Here is a 16,695-nt window from a genome sequence, read left to right as displayed (position 1 = left end):
CGACGGGGCAAGGAAGGGGGACAAAGGGAGGACAGAGACTATGATCTTACTAGGCCAAGTGACATTGAGATTGCGCAATTGCAGGGGAGAGGAAAAGTGCCAGGGGAAAGGGGAGGGTGCAGTGCTGTATATGGGATTAAAACAATAACAAGAAGTGCGGCCAGCAGGTTGCAGGTGCAAGGGTAAGTGCAGACAGCAGGTGTCCAAAAGTGCAGGTAAGTGGACTGTAGGGTTACAGATACAGAGCCAAGTGCTGCAAGGGTTGCCGGGAGGCAGTGCGGGTGTACAACTGGGCAGGCAGGAACCTGGGCCCGAAATCGGAGTGTAGCCAGGTGACCAGTGCCGTATCAGACAGGAAATCAGCAGGGGAGAGGAAGAGAGAAGGCAGAAGCAAAGAGGAAGGTCTTGAGGTGATTCCAGAACCAGAGTTGGTTCTCCTCAAGTTTCAGAGAGGCAGGGAGGCTGTTCCAGAGGGAGGCTCCAGCTGAAGATCTGAGATCTACCACCAGCTCGTTGCTTGGAGAAGCGACTGACCGTGAGGGAGTTGGAGGTGGAGGAGCAAAGAGCTTGAGTAGAAAGGTATTTACAAAGAGAGAGTTGGAGGTATTGAGGACCCAGGCCCCACAAGGCCTTGTGGACAGTGCAGAGGGTATTGAACTTAATCCTCATAGCCACTGGGAGCCAGTGAAGAGATTTCAATCCTGGAGAGATATGATCCCTGGGCTTGAGGCCAAGGACACATCTTGCAGTCCTGTTCTGGATGCGTTGCAGAGGGTGGAGTGTAGAAGCAGGCAGATTTAGAAAGAGGCTGTTGCAGTAGTCCAGCCTAGATAGAATCTGCGCTATAGAGACAGTGAGCTTCTGGAGGAAGGAGAGGAAAGGAGGAATACCTATGAGGAGGTGCAATTTGTAGTTGGACTTCTTAGAGATGTCAGAGAAGTGAGGAAAAAAGGAGTGTGGAGTCAAAGATGACCCTGAGGTTCCTAGGCTCACAGAGAGCCAAAGAAGGATGGCCAGAGAGTGACAGGAGAGGAGGGTACCGGTGTGCCAATGAGGAGAATCTCTGTCTTACTGCCATTAAGGCAGAGATTTTCGGCAGCACACCACTCCTGGATAGCAGACAGTCAGAGATGAGAGAATGAGAATAGGTGGCAGAGGGGAGCCTGAAAACGAGATGAGTGTCATCCGCATAGCACTGAAAGTTGGAGCAGAGAGCGGCAATGCAGTGGGCAAGAGGTGCCAGGTATTGATTGAGCAGCCAGGGAGAGAGGTTAGACCCCTGGGGAACACCACAGATAGAGAGTGAGATCGAGGAAAGGAAGAACCCAAGTTGGACCTGGGAGGGTTGAACAGAGTGGAACTAGGTCAGCCAGGCCAGGGCCTGATCAGTGATACCCAGGTTATCATGGAGACAATTGAGCAGGATGGCATGGTTGACCGTATCAAAGGCAGAAGGGAGATCGAGTAAGATGAGGACAGAGGGGAGATTAGAATCAAGGTTAGAGAGCAGGTCTTCATGGATGTTCAGGAGAGCTGTTTCTGTGCTTCTGGCTGCTCTGAAGCCAGACTGATGGTCATGGAGACAACCAACAGATTCAGTGTGAAGATTAAGCTGGGAGATGGCCAGCATTTCCAGTAGTTTGCCCAGGAAATGTGTGATGGAGATCAGGCAATAGATAGCCAGGCAGGAGGGGTCGACTGAGGGTTTCTTGAAAAGAGGGTGCACAAGAGAGTGCTTCAGGGGGGAAGGGAAGGTTTCAGTGGCGATGGTTTTGGAAGAACCTGTTTTGATGAGACTTTCATAGCTCCAACTTGTCTAGAAACCTTGTCAGAAGAAAGGAAGAGAAAGGGAGGAGAGGTGGCTACAGGGGGGCCAGAGGTAAAGGAGAGAGTAGAGGGAGGAGGAGGAGGAGAGGACTAGAGGGTGGACAGGATGTCCTGGGTTTTATAGATGAAATGAGAAGCCAGGGCCGTGCAGAGGGCCTGGGAGCGGACAGGAGAGGCAAACACTGCAGCAGGATTGGCCATCTTCTTACAGATTTTAAAGAGTTTGGCTGGGTTGTTAGATGCCTCAGAGACGTAGGTTTGGATGTGAGCTCTCTTCAAACAGAGAGCCGGTATTGCCTTTGGAGCAGACGGCAGGCCAGTTTGTCAGAGGATGCGCAAGAAGCTAGCCACTTCCTCTCAGTCACCCTGCACTTGCATTTAAGGGTGACGAGTCATATCAGAGTCATACCAGGAGTTGCACTTGGCTTTAGGCTTCAAGCGGATGCTCATGACAGGGGCAAGAACATCAAGAGTATCAGTGATAGAAGAGTGGAGCATGGAAAGGGCTGCGTCAGGATGCGAGTCAGCCAGAGGAGGAGGGGGAGAGAAAGTGACGGGGAAACCCTCAACTGACGCGCGCTTCATGGGTCGAATCACTGAGCAGGTAGGTGGCAGTGCTGGAGCTGGTCTGGCCTGAGGGGTAGAGAGGGAGAGATGGGAGGAAACCAAAAAGTGATCACTCCAGGAGAGAGGAGTGGTGAGGGGGATAGAGAGGGATCAGAACATCCAGAGGGTGCCCTGCAGAGTGAGTCGGGTCAGAGGGGAGAATAGAAAGCGAGAGAGAGTCGCAGAGGTTGCGAAAGAGTCCAGAGGAGGGAATGGCAGCATCCAGGTGGATGTTAAAGTCTCCAAGAAGGAGGAGTTGAGTGGTCGAGGCCAGGAGGGAGGAGGAGAGGTCCCCCAATCCGAGGGAAGGAGGTGATCTGACCAGGTGGCCGATAGATAGTAACCATATTGAGAGAGAGAGAGAGAGAGAGAGAGAGAGAGAGAGAGAGAGGGGGAGAGAAAAAGAGAGAGAGAGACTGAGACTGAGAGAGAGAGACTGAGAGAGAGAGACTGAGACTGAAGCATTGAAAAGAGGAATAGGCTTGCATAGTTATGACAGAGGAAGAAAGCCACTCCGGGAAGATCAAGGCTACACCCCCTCTGGAATGGTTGGTTCTGGGTGCGGAGAGGATCTAGTAGCCACCAGGGAGGAGAGTGTCAAAGCTTGTGACAGAGCTGGCCGTGAATCATGTCTCAGTGAGACCGAAGACATCGAGATCAAGTTCTTCCATGAGGCAGCAGATGTCAGCGGAGTGTTTGACAGGTACGTGAGAGTTGAGAGTGGCAATATAGAGAAGGTTGCCAATCTTGAAAGACTTCCAGGGAGGGCTACAAATCAGAGGTATGCCTTGCGGAGGTGTAGAAGGAACCCGAGGGGGGGCAGAAGAGGAAGGAGGAGAGGGCAAGGAAGCCAAGGAGGAGACAGAGGGGGGGGTGGGGCAAGGAAGCCAAAGAAGTGACAGAAGGGACAGCATGAGAAGAAAGGAAATGGATGAGATGCAGGAAGCATCTATCAATGAGGAGAAGGTTGGCCTGGGGGCCTTGGACCAAGACGGTGCCATTCAGGTAAACATTAATGATGACCTATGAGGAATGTAAGGGGGCCAGGAGAGCCTCCCACCGGGTGCCACCATTAATGGGAGAATGAGAGAAAGGAGAGAGCACAGAGACCATATGAAGAGTCCATAGGTCTGGCGAGGGAATGACAAAGAAGATGTCGGTGAGGGTCTGTCTGGAGGACGCACTGGTATAGGTGTCAGCGATAGAGAGGCCTGGGTTGGAGACCAGGATATCCTTTTTGAACTTCTTCCTACCAGACTTAGTGAGGAGAGCAGGATCGACGATGGAGAAGCAGTTTGAAAAGATAGGAGAAACAGAGAGCACCATATGGTAGGTGGGGGAAGAGGAGAGAGGGAGAGGGGTGGAGGGGCAAGGTGGGGGGAGGCACTAGGGGAGGACACATGGAGGGGTGCAACCAGATGCGACAGAAAGGGACAAGACAATAGCGGGCGATTGACTAAGTAGACAAGAGCTCAGATCGAAGAACAGGCAGAAAACAAGGCAGTCCGTTAAGCAAATCAGGTTACAAGGGCATCAGGAACAGAGCAATTATTAAAAAGAGAACATAGAGGAGGGTTGAGCACAGCAGAACACAGAACAATATAAAAAAGAAGAAAGCAGTCGACAAATGTAAACCTAAAAGGAAGAATGCAGCAGAACACAAAGCAATACAATGCAAAACAGGGCAGTCAATGAGGAAGAGCAAAGAGGGCGCGTGGGTGCAGGAGGCTGGAGAAGGGGGAGCGAGGCACACACGATAGGGAGTTGCCAGGGATCTAGAAGTGAGCGAGGCACCGCTGCGAGCGAACCGCACACACACGTGCTGCAGTGCGAGAATACAACTTTTACAAATGCACAACTTACTTACCATGGAGACCCTGTGCTCGCCCCAGCACCGGAGAAGTTGACGTTGGCATTGCCTGATGATGGTGGAGATGGCCTGTTGGGACATCGGGAGTAAACACATGTTGGTGCATGCTTACCTGCTTTCTGGGCAGGGGTTTGGGTCCTGCTGATTCGAACAGGTCCAAAAAAGAATTGCCCTTTTCGTCGTCTGCCCTTCACTTCCGACGCCCAGGCGAGAGATGCCCTTGATCTAAGAGTTGAGCACAAAGGAAGAGGCAGGGCTAAGAAGGTGGGTGGGGCTTAGGCCAGGAGACCTAGATCCACTTGCACCTGCTCCCCATCATGTTGCAACACTTGATTGCAGTCTGCGTCTGGTTTGCTGAGACCGGCTCCTCTTTCTCACCGTGGATGACTGTTCATTGTCTGGCTTGGCTGCCCCACGTTTTTAGCGACCACGAATTTGAACTCTGCAGCTCATAATTATGAGGATTTATTCTGTTTCTCTGCAGCTGGTCCCTTTGTCGTCTGGGGAATGGAATGTGTCTTCTCATCTCTTACCTTGGCTGTGGGCCTGTCTCGCACGCCTTGCTCTCTGTGCAGCCTTAGTCAGCTCTGCTCGTCTCCTGCTCAGTGGCTTGAGGCCTGCTGTAATTTTCCTAAACCTTATAATCCGGTTTCTACATTGTCCATGTTGTATTACGTGCCTGATGGGTTAGCTATACGTGGTTCAATCAGGTTCCATATATACTCCTGTATGTCCACATGACTATTTAGCTTCAACCATAAGCAAGCTTGCTCAGGATCTCTTGTGCATTGTGTTTCTGCGTTACTGCATTTGGCTAATCACAAAATAATAAAAACATTGACAGTATATATGTGTATCTGTCCTCTAGCTATAGAACTGTGCGCTCATGTTGTTCATGTATATGAGTGTATGATTATGTGGTGCAGTGCGGGCTGCAAATGTGCTTCATGTCTAATGCTGCTATGTTGTGGTGTCACTAATGATATCAGTGCCATGGCTTCTTGGTGCTTAGTCGAGGCTGTCCATATAGGTGTCTCTATCCACGATCACTGGTTCTTCTCCCACACTCGGGAAGACCTGCATTGTATTCGGCCTGTATGGCTGGCTTAGAGGGTATCTTTCAGTGTACTTGTCGATCATTGGTGCACTCGGGATTCGTCCAACAGAAGATGAATGACGGCAATCGATTCTACCTCTTGGGGCGCGGAGGGGTGGTCTCTGGACTCCATCTTCAGCGCCACTATTGGACAGGCTCATAAACGTACTTCAACTCCCATCGGCCATTGCCTTGGTAAAGTGTGCAGCACACACTAAAGGTGCAGATTAGATTTCTCGCAGCAACAAGGCTGCTGATTTAGGAGCAAAAAGAGCAGCATATTTTCCTGAAATATCTGAATTTGAGACCACACCAAATAAATAGACACGTGTATGCACCATGGTAATGAAATAGGGCATTACCCATAGCTCAAATTACTGAACTACAGGGGAGGCCACCACAAGAAGAACAAGAATAATGGAAGCAAAGGGGGTGCTTGTTGTCCCCCACAGATTCAGTGTGGCGGCAGGAAAGCACCAGGAACCCATTCATGCAACTAGGTATACTCAATGTAGCATTCGACCAATTGCAATACCCAGCACATACATCAAGAGTGTCTTGTAGTGATAATTTCAGAGAACTGTTTTTTCCCAAACCTGGCAGAGCATGTTGCTGAATTTGTTGTGAATTGCCTAACGTGCCAGCAGTTTACTGCTGGACATAATTTGCAACAGTGAGAGGAGCAATACCTCACCCTACTAGACCATTTCATCATTTGCATATCGACTATGTAGATATGCTCTGAATTTGTAATGGCTACAGGTATATACTAGTAGTCGTAGGTCCCTTTTCCCGATGGATTGTAGCAGACCTATACACATATCCTTATGCGACGTGCTGCAAAGTTCCTCTTACCAGAGGTAATTCCAAGGTGGAGAGTGTGCGAAGTGCTCAGATCTGACACGGGCCACATTTTGTACACAAAGGGCCTCATTACAAGAAGTGTGGTAAAAACAGGGTCATTACCGGCATGGAGGAACTAGCGGGTCTGTGCTCATTTGACACCGTTAATAGTGGGTGAATACGAGTGCGCGAGCACGCGTGAACCCCCCTGCCGGTAATGGCCATACTGCCATGGCGCTAAAGACCCTCCAACCCCTGATAGTGCCATCACGGGATCCGCCGATTCCGCCTAGGAGGCACCCCTTAATACTGACCTGGTAATAACATCATGTTAATACCGGGCTCGTAATACCGGACCTGGAAGTAACGTCATCGCTTCCGAATGGGAAATGCGCCTGCGCCCATCTTTAAAAACACAATCCATTACAATCCTCCCAAACCACCAGTTGTGTTCAGGAGAGACCAGTGCCAATCTATTCAACATGTCTAAGGCTACCAGGAAATCAAACCCCCGCCTGCGCAAGAAGCGTTTTTCAGAAGAAGAACTCAACATGTTGGCGGACACCCTTGCTGCCCATACTGAGGAGATTAACTACCACAACCTCAAAAGGGAGGTGCAGCAGCGAAAAAAGGAGATCTGGGAGGAGGTAGCCCGCAAGGTCTCAGCAGTCGGCACCACCCCACGGACAGTAAAAGACTGTAAGAAAAGGTGGGATGACCTCAGCCTCAGGGTACGGAACATCCTGGCCAGCAATAGGAGGGAGGCCACGGCCATAGGCGGGGGTCCCCACTCACCCACAAAACTAATGCGCTGGGAGGAGACGTGCAGTACCTTCATGCAGATGGAGTCCATCGAGGGCTTCGGGGAGATGGAGATGGGTGCCGCAAAATCAGGAGATGGAGGTGAGTGACCCTGCAGATCCCAGTAGGGGAAACAATGACGTAGCACAAGTGATCTGGAATAGAGTCTAGGCAAGGCAATGTGTGTCCCAACACACACATCAACATATCCTTGTCCAGATGGAGGCCCAAACCCTGCCACACTGAAACGCATGCTGAGTGTCAATCCCATTGCCCACACACAGTCAACACACACGGACCGTGCCCATGTAATACATCACACAAACCCCAATACAACAGCATGCCACCTGCCATGCAGCATCCCTGAATTGAGACGTCATGGCAAATGCCAAAATGCCCCCTTCATGCTACCCTGTGTGACACACCTGTAAGATAAGAATGCCTGATAAATTAAATTCTCCACAGCACCATATAATGCATCTTGCATGTAACACCATCACTGATGCCCTGCATTTCTTCTACCCCCCCAGGCACCGATGGAGAGGATGCCAGTGAGGAAACAGCCGCAAGGACATCCACGACCCGGCACAAGACAACTCCCACAGGCAAGAACACCTCCGGGCAGCCTCGCAGGGCACACCAAAACCCAGGGAGAGTGCCCAGGCCATGGCCGCACATGAGGGCCCCACATCAACGCCTGACACCGGGACCACGGAGCTGGCAACACAAGTGGAAGGCGAGGCCATTAGCACACATTCGGCAGCAATAAGTTTGGTGGGCGAGGCAGCAGCCACTGCCCCACTGAGCGACATTGAAACAGCAGTGGAGGAGTATGTGGACGAGGATGGACTAACCCATGTGGCATGTCCACACTCCCCAAGCCAGCCCTGTGTCCACTCCCCAACCCCACACACAGGCCTCACCCACCAGCAGCATTGCGGATCCTTTACTCCACGATTCGGACGGCACGGCTAGCAAGGGTGGAGGCTAGACAGGACTCAGAGCTGGACCTTGTCCAACAATATGTTGCAAAGGAGAGGACGCGAGGCCTGATATTGCGCAGGCCATAGCGGCGAACACAGCCGCCATCAATGCCTCTGCATTGATGCGAGAGAGTCTTGGGGCTGTCACGCCGGTCCTCACCTCAGTCCTGCAGCACATGCAGCAGCAACAACCCGCACCAGCCGTGCAAATCACTCAGAAATGCTGCCCCCGGACAACAAGAAGGCAAGGAAATATTATGGGACAACAATGGGAGTGGGTCAGATGGTGTCGGTGGTGTATGGGTGTATTAGGGGGAGTTCATTTGGAGGTATGGGGTGTTTTTGTGTTGTGGGGGGTAGCAAATTTCTGTAGTTGATATTAATACACCCGTTGTGTGAAAAATCATTCAATGCCTGGACATTGTTCATTTCGTGTGTATGCATTTTATTCTTGACAGTGCCCAACTCCCCATATTCCCTGTGTGCATGTCTACATGGACCCAGTGTTCAATGTGTTACTGACTCATATCCATCAACGACCCTGTGGGTCAGAAGTATTCGTCAATCAGTGATTGGCGTACTGCACGGCCATCTTGTGCATCAGGTACTGGCAGGGGTGATGCTTCTCCTCCGTCTTCATCCTCATCATCCTCACCCGGTGCATGCATGTCAATGTCAGGTGGCAGTGGTACATTTTCCGGATGCACATGTTGTGCAGCATTACACAGGCATTGGTGATCTTTGCCACCTTCTCAGGCCTATAAAGGAGTGCTCCACCAGACCTGTTTAGGCAGCGGAACTGCGCCTTCAACAGGCCAAAGGTCTGCTCAATCACAACACGGGTACGGGTATGAACCCGGTTGTACTCCTCTTCATGCCTGTTCTGCGGGTTCCGCGCAGGGGTAAGTAGCCAAAGCTTTAAGGGATATCGTTCATCACCTGCAAGCAAATACAAATAGGTCTGTGTGAGTCACTCTGAGCTGCCACCTTCAGGATTCACAGCCATGGCCGCAGCAATTTGGTGTTGACATGCGCATGTCCCTGTACGTATGCACAAATATTATTTAGATTCATTGTATACTGCAATATGGTGTGGTAGTCTGGATGGAGTTGTACAGATGATGCAGGGTGATTTCTTGCATGCTGATGCAGATGTACTGTGGATGCAGTACGATAATGTTTTGCCTCCCATTTCTGCTGTGTGTACTACACTGTGCATGATCACACTAGCCACATTGGCACAGTTGCAAGCATGTTTAGTCATACATTGCTTGACATACCCATGGTGGCCAGGTTGTGCGTCTTACATGTTGTCATTGATATACGGCATTGGTCCAATGTGTGCCAGTGATGTGTCATGTTCGGGTTGGGAGGTTCAGGTCAGGAGTGTTTAGCTCTGCATGCATTCTCCACTCACCGCCCATTCCCACCCAGGTGGAGTATGCATGCCCCCCCACATTCCCACCCAGGTGGAGTATGCATGCCCCCCATATTCCCACCCAGGTGGAGTATGCATGCTCCCCCTCACATTCCCACCCAGGTGGAGTATGCTTGCCCCCCCCACATTCCCACCCAGGTGGAGTATGCATCCCCCCACATCACAACCCTGATGCACTGCCATGGGCCAGTCAGGCAACTCACCAAGCAGCCAGGGACATCGTCCAACATGTCGCTCCATGTAGCGTGGAGTTATGCAGCACCATGGCATCGTGTGTCGATCCGGGATATCGGGCGCAACAATGTGTGATGATCTTGCTGGAGTCACATACCATCTGCACATTGATGGAGTGGTATTGCTTGCGGTACACCGCCTCTAGGGCATGGGGGACTACCAATTCTACATGGGTGCAGTTGAGGGCACCAACGCAATTGGGCGTTCCTGCCAGTGCATGGAAACCTACTTTGGTGTTGGCTATCTCCTGGGCAGGGATATGTGGGTGCTAGCGTGCTTCAGGAGGGCATCCAGCACTTGGGTCAGCATGCGTAAAAATAGTGGTTGTGAAATGCCATGCAGCTGGCCCACTGTGTGCTGGTAGGTGCCTGTGGCCAGCAAGTGGAGCACAGACACCACCTTTAGCAGCGGGGGGATGGCAGTGCGGATTTCTATGAGGCTGATGATGTTGTTGTGTATCATGTCCACTATGGTGGTGATGGTGTCCCGGTCCAACCGGTACAGGGTTTGGACCTCCTCAGGGGTTAGATTGAATGAACTGGGTCTGATGCGAGGTATCGGTGGCTGCCTAAGAGGTACTACTGTCTGCACTGGTGGTAATTGCTGGCCCTGCCTCACCCTCCTTCTCCTCCTGCGTCTCCTCTGTGTTGCATGTTGCTGTGCCTGTAGTTGTTGTAGTTGGTGTTGTTGCTGTAATTGTAGCAGTATAGGCATGTCCTCCAGCCCCATGATTGCAACAGCTAGTGGTATCATTTTGGTGTAGGAAGGGGTGTGGTGTGTGGGTGTACTCCTTTTATACTGGGACATGCTCCATTGACTCCACCTGTGGTGATTGTGTGCACCTGTGGCAGTTGCCTTGACTGCAGGTTGCTGTTTACGGGTGGTCCGCGATGCCTGTATGGCCGCCATTGTGCAGGCCCTAATTACTGCCTAATTGCGTGCCCGCGTGAGCAGTGAACTCCTATTTCCGGCATCCTGGTATTGACTCCGCGAAGGGGTGCGTGTACACGCGCATGCCGGTATGAAGGGGTACGGGCGGTGGCGGTGGCAGTATTGGCGGGTTGTCGGGTCGTAATGGCCCGGGCCCATTAACAATGCCGGTATTACCATTCCGCCTTCCTTTTTTCATTACCTCCTTTCTCGTAATGAGGCCCAAAGTATTTGAGCACATTACTCTCTTGTTGGGTATTTGATTCAAATTCACTTCCGCTCATCACCCACAAGCAACGGCATTTGAGAATGTCTCAATGGCCTCCTCAAGGAGCAAATTGCCAAGCTAAAAGTGACATTGAAAAACAGGATAGCTCCATTGCTTTCCCTTAGCCCTATTTGCATTACGCAATCAGCCCGGGACCAACCATCACCTGACACCACATGAGCTGGTGAAGGGACGCTGCATGCATATGCCCTTTGCTCCTCCTACTCGAACTCTCAACGATGCAGAAAGTGCAGCTACTGTATTAGGTACTGAGATGCATGATTATTTGACTGCTATGACAGAGAGTCTTACATTTATGTCTCGACAGCTTCGTGCACAGCCGGGGCGTCGAAGAAGACAGATGAAGCAGATTAACAAATTGATCCTGCAACCTTGCTCAAGCCATTAATTTCTTTCCCCAGAGATTTAGTACTTTGCAGGGACTTCACTAGAAGTTGGCTCAAGTCCCGTTTTATTGGACCTTTCATCATAGAAGCGGTTACACCGACAGCAGTGAAGCTCCAAGGAAGGCATGACTGGCTGCACCTCAGTGATGTCAATATTTACAAAGAAGAGACCCCCCTGCCCGCCAACCCAGAGCGCGAAGGTGAAGAAGAAATGAGAAGAGTACAGACGAGGTCTATGACAAGAAATAATCAGCAGCAAGAAGAGACACTTATTTCCATCTATATGTGCAAACAACTAAGTGAGAATACTTGCAATTACATTAACACGAAAATAACATGTGACACAGTACGAAGAAGAGTAACCAACCCTTCATATAACGCTCATTTATTTTCTGGTGCTATCTTATTTAATGAGCACTTATCCTCTTTTAGGAGTTTTGGAACATTCGTTTTGCTGTGCTTTTGTTTAATATGAATGCCTACTTTGTTTTTTAAATAAGTTTTATTGGGATGTTAACACAATTATTCCTGTGAGCATTTATTCTTTGAAGAGACTGAGAAAGAATTCCCCTTAGGTAAAAAGAATGGGGTCATTTAACCATATTAGATATTCGTTTTTAGTTCTTAAAGGGAACAACACTCCTAGCTATTTGCAAAAAGTAGACACTCTAGCTATAGTGCTTATTGCAACATTTTTTACATTTTGCAGCCTTTATTATTCTCATGGCGCTGAGAGAATTGGTTCTTTATAATTTGATACGACCAGTATACAGGAATGCAACTATGATAGATGAAATGGTAACACTACATATCCCACCCTGAAGTAGGAACACAAATGAAGAGATTAAAAAGGAGAATGCCAGATGACTTGTGGTCACATAAGTAAATATATTACTGATTCTGCTCATGTCACCAATAATTTGTGATATCAGCACATGATCAGAGTGGGTGGGAGACTTCTAAAGAGAGCTTCTATGTGTGTTCCCTCCTCCCCTGTGACGTGAGCACTTCCAGGACATTCGTATCTACTGAAAAACCAGCAAATAGAGCACACTGCCTAACACATCTAGCACTTCGCATGACCAAGGGATAATTCCAAGGGAAATGGCCCTGCTTGTGATGGATAGCAAAATAAAGGTAGCTACAGAAAAACAAAGTTATGATGGATGATTATTGGAGGAAAAATAAGGTGATCCGATACATAGTAGAAGGCCCGAATAAAGGAGAAATTACAGAGGTAGACCATAAGTTATTGCAATGTGCAAGTGCTGCAGAAAGAGACAGGCCTGGAACACCCAGGTGCTGGGAAATACCCCAACTATCGATATATATACATCCATTTACCTCAGAAGGCTGGGTTGAAGAAATGATGGGATGCAAAGCACAAGCACTCCTGACGGTATCAGTAGAAGTGGTGCAAAGCAGGCCCTTTTCCCATACAAAATACCTCACTATGTTTTAGGAATTGTGGCCTGGTGAAAGTTGGTGTGAATAAAGGATAATGGATTTACCTGGTATGAGAATTGGTACAGCAGTACTCGGGGACTACTGTTGGGCTTGTGGTTCAAAAGCTTATGTGAAACTGCCCCCGAATTATGGAGGCATATGTTCCATAGTGGTAATAAGTACACCCACTATAGTAGTACGTCAGAGTGACATACATATTGGCCACTTCCCCTGAATGGATGCACACTTGAGAGATAAAAGGTATTCTACTTTAAAGCGCAGAAAGAGGGGAAACTATTTTTCTGGCAAATAAATGGAGGCCTATGACGACATACAAGATGAGCCTGACTGATTCAATAAACCAACAGCGTTCTTTACCTCCTTCTTTGCTCCCAGATTGCAGGCAAACATGAACGCTAAATGGTTGTAAATCACCATATGGGAGCTATTGGAAACCATAAATGCAACTGTGAAAGGCTTTAACGTCACAAAGGAAGAGCTTAGAGCCTTGCAGCTCATGACTCCCCAAGGTAGGCATGTCCTTGATTTAGTAACTGTCATAGAGGGTGGCCTGTGTGCAAAAATTGGGCCATCTTCATGCATGTACATACCTTTTTAAAATGAAGCGAATGGAACACTTAACAGGGCCATAATTACCTTAAACGACTTACATGCAAAGATGGTGGAGGAGGTGGACGAGCCTGAAAATGCTGACTGGTTCGAATACATGTTCACTTGGATACCCACCTGGCTGGCTAATGCATTTAAGATACTAATAGGCATAGTAGTATTCCTATTACTGCCCTTCTGTGTTCTGCGAATAGCAATAAAAGGCTCACAAAGGAGCAGTTGGGATGGAAATATTGATAAACGGTATCAGGTAATATTATCCCCACCAATAATATCGACATATATGGTTGTTGGGTAAGGCCACAGTCGATATTATTAGTGGGGATAATTTATGGGGTTATTGGGATCGTGGCTGTTCCCCGCTCCATTAAAAAAATGATGGGGGTTGCGGGCGTGTCCCCCGCAGGTTTCATGGCTTAATATCGCCGCAAAAATATGGCGATATTTTTGCAGGGATATTAACACATGGAACCTGATAAACGGGGATACTCATATACATGAGCACACCCAAACCAACAATCTACTTCATATCCACGTAAGGGAGAGCCCCATCGCCCCTGCAGGATCAAAATGTACTTAACGCCGAAACCCTGGTAATTACATGGTGTAAAGCACCAGAGGTGGGCATTTGTACTCCTGCTCTCTATATGGCAGAGGAGAGGCACAGAGCACCCCAGCCAAGATTCTCTATTACGGTAGCTATGGACGAGCAGTCAAGGCTAAAGCTCTCAGGAGGTGATGCAGGCTGGTTCTTAAGTACAGTGTAGGCCCCAAGCACCCACAAAGGAATGTCCACACACTATGTTAGTGAAAACACAGTTCTTTATATAAATAAGGTTCACGTTAAATACACAACCACAATAACACACTTTGTGCTCTGACAATTCTAAAATGGTAAATATATACAGTTATAGGTGGACCCACAATTACTCTTGATTCCATTAAAATGCATCAACTGTACTCAGTTCAAATAGCATACAAATCAACACAGCAAAATATCAACCATAGATTTAGGAGGTGTGTGGAAGCGAGGGGCCAACCGGCTCCTCTCTGCCGTCACTTCTCGGTACAAAACTCAGACCAAGTGCCTCCAGTAGCGGGTATGCCCCTCCCCCTTATGCGATGTTAACTTTGGGTTACATTCGCGTAGATGGGACCACTGAGCAGGACACAGGGCATCCATTTTTGTACCCCCTTTCGACTCCATCTTGGTGACCAGGCCTCACTACGATAGTACAAAATGCCTCTCTCCCTTTCCCTGCCGCAGCAGCTCGGAGCATATGGCCCCCACCCTTATTCCCATCTGACTGGAAAACTCTGCAGCTCCATTCTCATGCTGAAGCCGGAGATGCTTGCAACAAATAATAAATGTAACACATCTCTTTTCCTCTGAGATCACTGTCCTGCATGTGAACCAACATGAGCTAAGCACATAGCTCGTTCATCTCCACAAAAGTGTCCTTGCCCTCTTACCCTCGCCAGTTAAAAGTTACCAGTTAAAACATATTGCCATTCTAAACCTGTGTCCCTGCAAGATATTCCTTTCATGTGCCAGACCGCTGGCCATGCTATGAAGCCCACCCAACAGACCCCCAACTAACATTAGACCCCTGCTGCAGTATATCGCGCCTAATACTAACAAATGCCACATACCTGAGATTCTTGTGAGACTAACCCCACAGTTCAGTGAGAGTATTATAGTGGTCAAGACCCTTAAACCTGTAACCTGTGTAACCCATATGTTATAGATGATATAGACACCTGTGTGATTTGTATAATGACATGATAAACTACTGAGGGTCTTTTGATCAACCATTATTTAGTGCATGCATTATTTAGAATGTATTCATTAGTTTAGATAGTGACCACCGTGTTTCACAGCAACCTGACCTTCACCCATCCGGAGCACAGATGTCTGACGTCAATCCTCCCGCCAACCAGGCAACCAACCCGGAGGAAGAGATGCCACCCACACCTGAGACAGTGTGCAACTGACCAATCCGGAATCGACATAGTATCCTATGTTAATTGCGTCACACTACTGTATAAAAATGTAATGTAACGATAATTTGTCAGAGCGCTCTCAGAGATCTAGATAAACTTTTCCTTGAACTCTCACAGTCTTCTCTTTTGTGCCTTATTCCCTGTCCAGGGAGTGTCTGTTTTATTCATTTTACACGTGTAAGTCAGGGAGGGCACAAACATTTGGTGACCCCCTGCGACGTGATCAGAGAGGTGCCTCGAGGCCAGCACCGTGCGGCGAGATCCGGGACGCCCCAAGCAAAACCATCGCCTCCGCGGCCGACCAGCCTGTGCGCACTACGAAGAAGGGCCAAGGGTTCCCGGTTGACTAATACCCGACTGAAAAGCTGCTCGCCCAGGCGGGCCACGGCTTGCTTGGGGTGCGGACCTAACTGGGGTTGGACTGCGAGCGGTGACCCTCGAGTCACCTGACTGAACACGTGAGTGCCGGTTGCGAAGGTTACCAAAGAAAGGTAAGGGGGAAACCGGAGGGAACAGGTGGTAATGGGTTATAGGGAAGATTAAGGCCTGTGTGAGTGATGATGAAGCTTTTCTGATCTGTCCTTTATATGGCCATTAGGTTTTTGTGAGAAATGAAGAGAAGAAGAGAAGAGGTATCCTAGCCCGAACGCAGTAGAAGGCGGCGCTGCGTAGCATTGTCTCGTCCAGTGCAGATTAAATAAGTGAAGATACAGAGAAAATAGTAGGAGTCTCGTATATTGAGTAGACTCGGAGTAGTTATTTAGAACATTCTTTTTCTGGGTACGAAAGAATTCTTGGAAAAGAGTAAGAGGGTGTAAGAGGTGGGGAGTGAATGAGAAGAGTAGGCGAAACGGGCAAGGGGTGGTAACAAGGACAAACGGGAAGTAAAATCGTGCAGGTAGTGCATGTGCATGATATGTGTTATATGTCTTTTCTGTTCTGTCCATTTTTGTCAAGGATATCCAAGTACTGTGATTGATTTGTGGGTAAAGTGGCAAAATATGCAAAAGCGAACTGGTGAATTTGAACATGCAACAATCAAGGATAACATTGAAAATGGATTTATATATATATATTGATAAATATATGTGCATACAAACTACAAGTAATTGAGAAGATTTGTGGTATATTGTCCAGCTAGAAGAAAAGAAAGGCAAGTGGAGAAGTGATTAGAGGGAAAGAGAGACTGAAGGGCAAGTACAGACAAAGGGAAAAATATTGTCATGGGGGGAGTAACACCACTAGCTCATATTTGTCAGCACCTGCCGTTATTCAGTGAGAAGATACAAAAATACCACGATCAGTGGTTGAT

General features: G+C 48.7%; 1 long non-coding RNA gene across 1 annotated transcript in view; it reads left to right on the top strand.

Moving 5' to 3' along the window:
* Positions 1-15,497, top strand: part of LOC138526740 (uncharacterized) — a 111,549-nt gene extending 96,052 nt beyond the window's left edge. Inside the window, exon 2 of the long non-coding RNA XR_011283726.1 lies at positions 11,225-15,497. This is a non-coding gene — a long non-coding RNA (uncharacterized lncRNA). The remainder of the gene's footprint in view (positions 1-11,224) is intronic.
* Positions 15,498-16,695: the final 1,198 nt, after the last annotated feature.

This window comes from Ambystoma mexicanum, chromosome 14, assembly GCF_040938575.1.
Source record: "Ambystoma mexicanum isolate Mex_15411 chromosome 14, UKY_AmexF1_1, whole genome shotgun sequence".
NCBI lineage: Eukaryota > Metazoa > Chordata > Amphibia > Caudata > Ambystomatidae > Ambystoma > Ambystoma mexicanum.
This window is presented reverse-complemented; position numbering and strand designations above follow the sequence as displayed.